Below are 6,000 nucleotides of genomic sequence, written 5' to 3' on the forward strand. Positions count from 1 at the left end.
ATATGCCTGTGCTGCATCAGAGCTCGCCCCTCCCCGTCCGCCTCTCGCTGCCCAACCGCGCAGGATCTGCATGTAGGAAAGTGAAAAATGAGACTGCAGGTAATTATTTTAGCTCTTCTGCTGCTAAGACGGGCACCGAAGAATTTAAGGGAGGGGATGCAGGGGGAAAAAAACTTGGAGCTGCTTAAATGGGTTTGCATCGACACGTATTGCACGCTGACGGGAGGCCCCGATCCTGTGCTAGTCGATACTGTCGTATGCAGCAAAAGCAACAGTCGGTCACTGTCAACCTGGGCAAATATTACTGAAATTGCCAAATACCTGTCCGTGAAAATGGAATGCTCAGAGACTGGGCAACCATTAGGAAGGGTAAGGTTAAATAACAATTCTTTACCTTTTAATTTTTGCCCGTTTTGTAGATAAAATACAAAATACAAGGTATGGATAAAGAAAAAAGAAAAAAGAAAAAAAAAAGGCCAGAAAAGAATCTCAGTGGCTTCACTGTACTGGAAAGGAAAGCTGGACAAAGGGAATGTCTGCTGGTTTTGCCATTTTCCTAGACCTCCTATTTTCATTTGTTATATTAGCCAATCTTCTGGGAAAAGCCATGCTAAAATCTGTAAACTCAGGAATATGAAAAGAAGTGGAAGAGGAAAACTACGCACTTGTATTATAAAATAAAGCTTGCTCTTCAGTGCTTGTGTTTAAATTAAGTGCAGTTGCTATGGCATATATTAAAACAAAATTATTTGAACTGTAGAGACAAGCAGGTTCCTTGGCCTTTCAGTTCCTGTTCAGGGAAGTAGGAACTGTTGGCTGCAGAAGGCATGCCATCTGAAAAGGTGTAAGTGCCACTGAAGGATAGAAATTTGAATAGAAGACAAATGGCTGCATACCAAAAGCACTATTACAGCAAGAAAAGGGAGTACATAGTCACAAAGCCAATTCAGAGGAGAGAAGGATGGTCCTGCAGTTTAGGCCCTGGACTTGAACATAAAACATACAGCTCAGCTGTCAGCATTACTACAGCCTTTTTGTGTAATCTTGCACGGATGCTGCAGATTTGGGGGATTGGTCTTGTTTCTTTTTAAGGAAACTAGCACATATTGTTCTTGAAAGTAAACTCAAGTGCCTTGCTATTACTACAAAAATGGTATGAGACTGGAAAAAGTAGAGAACTATGTAAAGTACCAGCTGTGATAACTGTCCAGGGATCAACATCTAATTTCAGAATAAAGAAATGTTGGGGGGGAAAGAAAAATAGCAATACAATGACATTCTTTCCTTTCTCACTGATGATGGAAAATAAAACAGAAACATCCTCAACTTAGAAAGTAAAGATTATTAAATCTTCACCTCTGAAAAGGTGGGAAAGTAAAAGATATTTGGTCCTTGCACCTGTGTAGACCACAATTATTTATTTGCAGCACCTCAAGGTGCCAGCACCAGAACCCCTATGTCTGCTCTGGCAGTACCAGCCAGTGCTGTGCTGGAACCTGGAGCTCCCAGCACCTGCACTATCCTCTTCGGTCAGTTGCTGCCTCTGTCCACTCCTGTCCATGCACAAAATCCTTTCAACCTCAGGATGTCCTCTCTGCTTACACACCAGTACCATCAAGTTTTCAAGGCTGTGCGCAAAACCAATTCTCTTTTTCAGGTCAGAGGGAAAGCATGTGAGCAGCAATGCCAAACAAGCCAGGGCCTGCTACCTCATGATCAGGAACATTTTCTTTACGGACATGCATGGCCTGGTACGTAGCTGAAGCCTCGGGTACAGGGAAGTGTTCCAAAACAGGGATCCAGTCCTTCCAGCAGCTTTGGGTGGACTATTCTGGATATATTCTGAATTTTGTACCTGGTTATCGGAGGCAAGTAGAGCATAAATACTGGCTGAAAATGCTACCTACAGTTCAGAAAGTAACCGTGAGAGCCTGTAAATATAATAAATGGGAAAATATTCCTAGAACTTGACAGAAATAAGAGGAAGCCTTGAAAATAGTGGTATTTGTTTTGTATAAAATGACCCTAATCTATCTGATAGAGCTGGCTTATTTTGTCCCTCCCTCACGCATTACCTTGTTGTTTTGGATTTGTTCTTGCAAAAGACAAAAGGTTTTATGAGCAATGCACAGTGCACATGAAATCCCATCTCCCTGAAGTCAGTGGCAAAGAGTACAAGGAGCAAGTTTACACCCAAACACACAACACCATGGTTAAGCCAGTTAGAATCAAGAAGACACTTCCCTTCAGCATCCGTGCAGAAGATATTCAAACTCTCTGGTTGTAGAAAAATAACCTAGATGCTTCTGTTAGAAACTTAAGCTCACTATGTGCTTGGTGAAGCTTCAGGGGGACGATTCAGGGCACAGAAGTCAGAAAATCTCTCTTTCTCCATTTTGTATAATGGATGCTTAAGACTCCCACTCAGACACCAAGTTAGACAGTATCAGAGTGCTGATTCCTCTGTGGAGATGGGAGATGGCACTGAAATGTTCTTTTAGCAGCTTCCTCTGATTGCTCTGACAGCTGCAACTGGAAGAAATGTCACCTTGCAGGGCATTTGATCCCAAAAGTTAACCAACATGTTTGACTAAAAATACATTGCATAATTTATATCTACAAACACAGAGAAAATGAATGTTCTCTTCTTTCCGTAAGAATAAATTTATATACAAAAATATTATTGAAAATAAATCAGTAATAAATTACTTGAATGAGGTACAAAGTCTGAAAAAAAATACACTGGTGGTTTGTTGGGAGAAAAGAAAAAAAAAAAAACTGCAAATCATTTTTGTAAATACATCTAAATTTCTGTGACCAAAGCTTTTGCAATTTCTACAGCTCCTGAGAGCCTCTCAACATCGGCTCAGCAATCACTGTCCCTTATGTGTCCTCAATCTGTTGAAGTTTATGATTTCTATCGTCTATCATTTTAAGCCTGCCCCCCTGCCCTTAACTGTTAAAAGCAGTGTTTTCATTTTTTCCAGGAGCCAAGTGGACTTCTTTTTGTGAAGTCAATGTAAAAACTCTCACCCAGAGATAATTTTCTCCTCACCGTTTGAATTAGAGACGTTTAGAGACCACCTCCTTGAGCATCACATCAAGTTTACCTTGTTCCTCCCACTTTCACATTAAAAATCTCATAAAGAGGAATGGAATGAGGAGAAAGCCTTTAACAAAACCAACAGACAATATTCCCTGCGTGCATGCAAATGCTTTCCCTAAGATTATGAGCCAAATCCTTACTGTGTGGCAAATATCAGTTGTCCACCGACTTAAGTAGGTCAGTTCACATGAGAAAGATTAGCAGAATTCTGCTCTAAATTTGCAGTGCAATGCAAATCTGTGGGGCTACATTTGTGGATAACTAGCCATGCCATTTAAAAACACTACTTATAATCAATCCCAGTAACAATGTACATAATCTGATCCAGTCAAAATATACGAGGAGAGGATGAGGGGAAAAGAACCTTTGATCAAAAATATATTTGTCATTTGTCATTTCATAGTAGTTCAGTCCTCCTCATATACCAGCCCACTAATTGAGCTGAATACTGTATGAACAGAAATAAGGGAGCACCTTATCCTAAAGAATTTACAGGCAAACTACAAAATGGAAGAGCTACGTACGGATCAGTCAGAGACACACATGTAAACACTGAGTCAGTAATGAGGATGGAGGCCTGGTTTTGAGCTTTCTTTAAAAGAAGGTCATTAGAGGCTTTGTGGAGAGCAGCAATAAACAAAATCTGGCTTCAAGAGGCTGAAAAATAACTACATAACAAGAATAGAATGAGCTTAGGGGTAAAATGAGGAAGACAGGCTGGTAGGTCAAGAGCTTTTTCTATTTTATTCCCTCCCCAAAGATGGAAAAGACTAAGTGTATTAAGAAGTGTTCTAAAGAGTGCAAGATGTTCTGAGAAAGCGTCAGTAAAGAGTGAGAGATAAGGAGGAAAGTAAAAGACAAGAGCAGGCACAAGACAGATACCGACACAGACTGAAGGTGTCAGTAAAAAAAAACAGAATAGTTAAAAGGAGGAGAGCAAACAAAAACTGGGTTTGTGCCAAGAGGAGAAAAACCTGTGGACTGGGAGATAAATGAGGAAGAAACCTGTCAACCTCACTTCGCCAAGAGTTTTGGAGAGAAGGACTGGAGAAAGGTGAAGATGAAGAAAGAAAAAAGGCAGGACCCACAAATTGAAGCGGGAGGCAGACAGTACCTTAAGAAAGAAATCAAAAATAGCAAAAACGTAAATAGGATTGAGAAGTAAGGTTGGATAACAATGTAATTTAGCTGGATGATGAAGGAATTGAAGCAGAAGAGAACAAACCTTGCCTGGACAACCATTGAGCACGTTTGCTCATTGTAGTTGCATCAGGAAGCTCTGCAGCATGAGAGTGGGAAGAATTAGGTGTTTGAAGACACCTGGTCCTACGTGATCCTGTCTATAAATACCTGGTGAACGTATGGGCTTCCTGTTTTGGTCCTGCAGAACATTTTTGTTCTTCTCTTATACACGTTCACACAAAGAGCTTCCATTTAGCTTTGTTAGAACCTAGTATCGGAGCACAACCTTTAATAATTTAAACTCTCAATATCTGAAATAGAGCAGAGCAGTCAGTGCTTCTTTTCCATTTTACTACCTCTCAACACATCACAGTCTGAACTAGAACAATTAATCTTGAACAGCGATTGAAAGAAAAAAGAAAAAGTGGTTGAATACTTCAGTACTTTCTTTGTCTAACAAAACTTCATATACAGATCATTCTGTAGTTCATTTCCTAAAACACGATGACTTTAAATCAAATGGAACTGAATTTTGAATTAGCATTGAACTTCAAACTAATGGTTTTTGAAGAACAAGAGATTCAAAGTACTGTGAGGTTAAAAATCCTTAGAAGTTACAGATTGTAACAAAAGCAGGCTATCTTCTTACTTTAATGTTTGTGTAGTCACCTGAGTCTTTTGACATAATTTGCTTCTAACCATATCCTAACATCTGCAAATTGTATGAATCAGTACCAACTTTCTTTTCTTGTCTGGAAATGGAACAGGATAACATACACGATCAGTCAGCTACAGAAAAATACAATAAAATACTTAGCTAACCCTTTAAGTTTATATTTCATTGCAATTGAATTTGTTCACCAACAGAGGATGTTTATGAGCCAGATGCTCTCTTCCCTGTACGCATATCTAGTTTATGTACCGAGATATAAAAAGCTCAGCTACTGACCTCTCCAATTAGGCCATTGGCATATTAGCTTGGCTTTTTATATATTTATTTTTAATGCCCAGGAAAATAAGATTATATAGTGCAGTCATAGTCCTGTTCAGAAATACTGGAGCTCATTGTCTCCCACTCATCTGAAGGAGAAAACAAGGAATTATCCTGTGATAGAAAGCTCCTCCCCTGGTCTTCCTCCAGCCTTGCTCAGCACAGCAGAGGGACTCAGAGCTCTCAGCCAGGGAAAAGCATTTTGTGGGATAGCAAATACACTCAATCTGGGTTTGAGTAGTTTTACTTCTCACTGTTTGAGAATAATAACTTTAAAATGGTGTTTTTCTCTGCTGTCTAATTCTCCTTTAGTACTTCCATCCAGAATGGACATTCACTCCAGATCATACCCTTCCCTACGTGAGACAAGACCTACCCTGCAAGTAGCAGTGGGAATACCCAGGCTCACTTTGAACAAGTTAGACCTTAGAAACCCTCTAGCCCTGACAGCACAGACCTCTGCACGAGCTGTACGCCTTGGATGGAAGTTACCCCAACGTGATTAAAGTAGCAATGGTACAAACATATTTCCACCTTCCCTCATTTCAAAGACGTTTGAGTACATCTCATTACACGATGCCCAATCAGCAAAGAAATTAATCTAATTGCTTTGGTAGAGCAATGAGTGTACCATAAATGATCCTGATAAGAGTTTGCATTAAAAATAAAAATCTGTACGCCCATATATTTCCGAATAGCCCTCTTTATATTTCTTGTCTAA

Source organism: Netta rufina, assembly GCF_964035555.1.
Source record: "Netta rufina genome assembly, chromosome: 4".
Taxonomy (NCBI): Eukaryota; Metazoa; Chordata; class Aves; order Anseriformes; family Anatidae; genus Netta; species Netta rufina.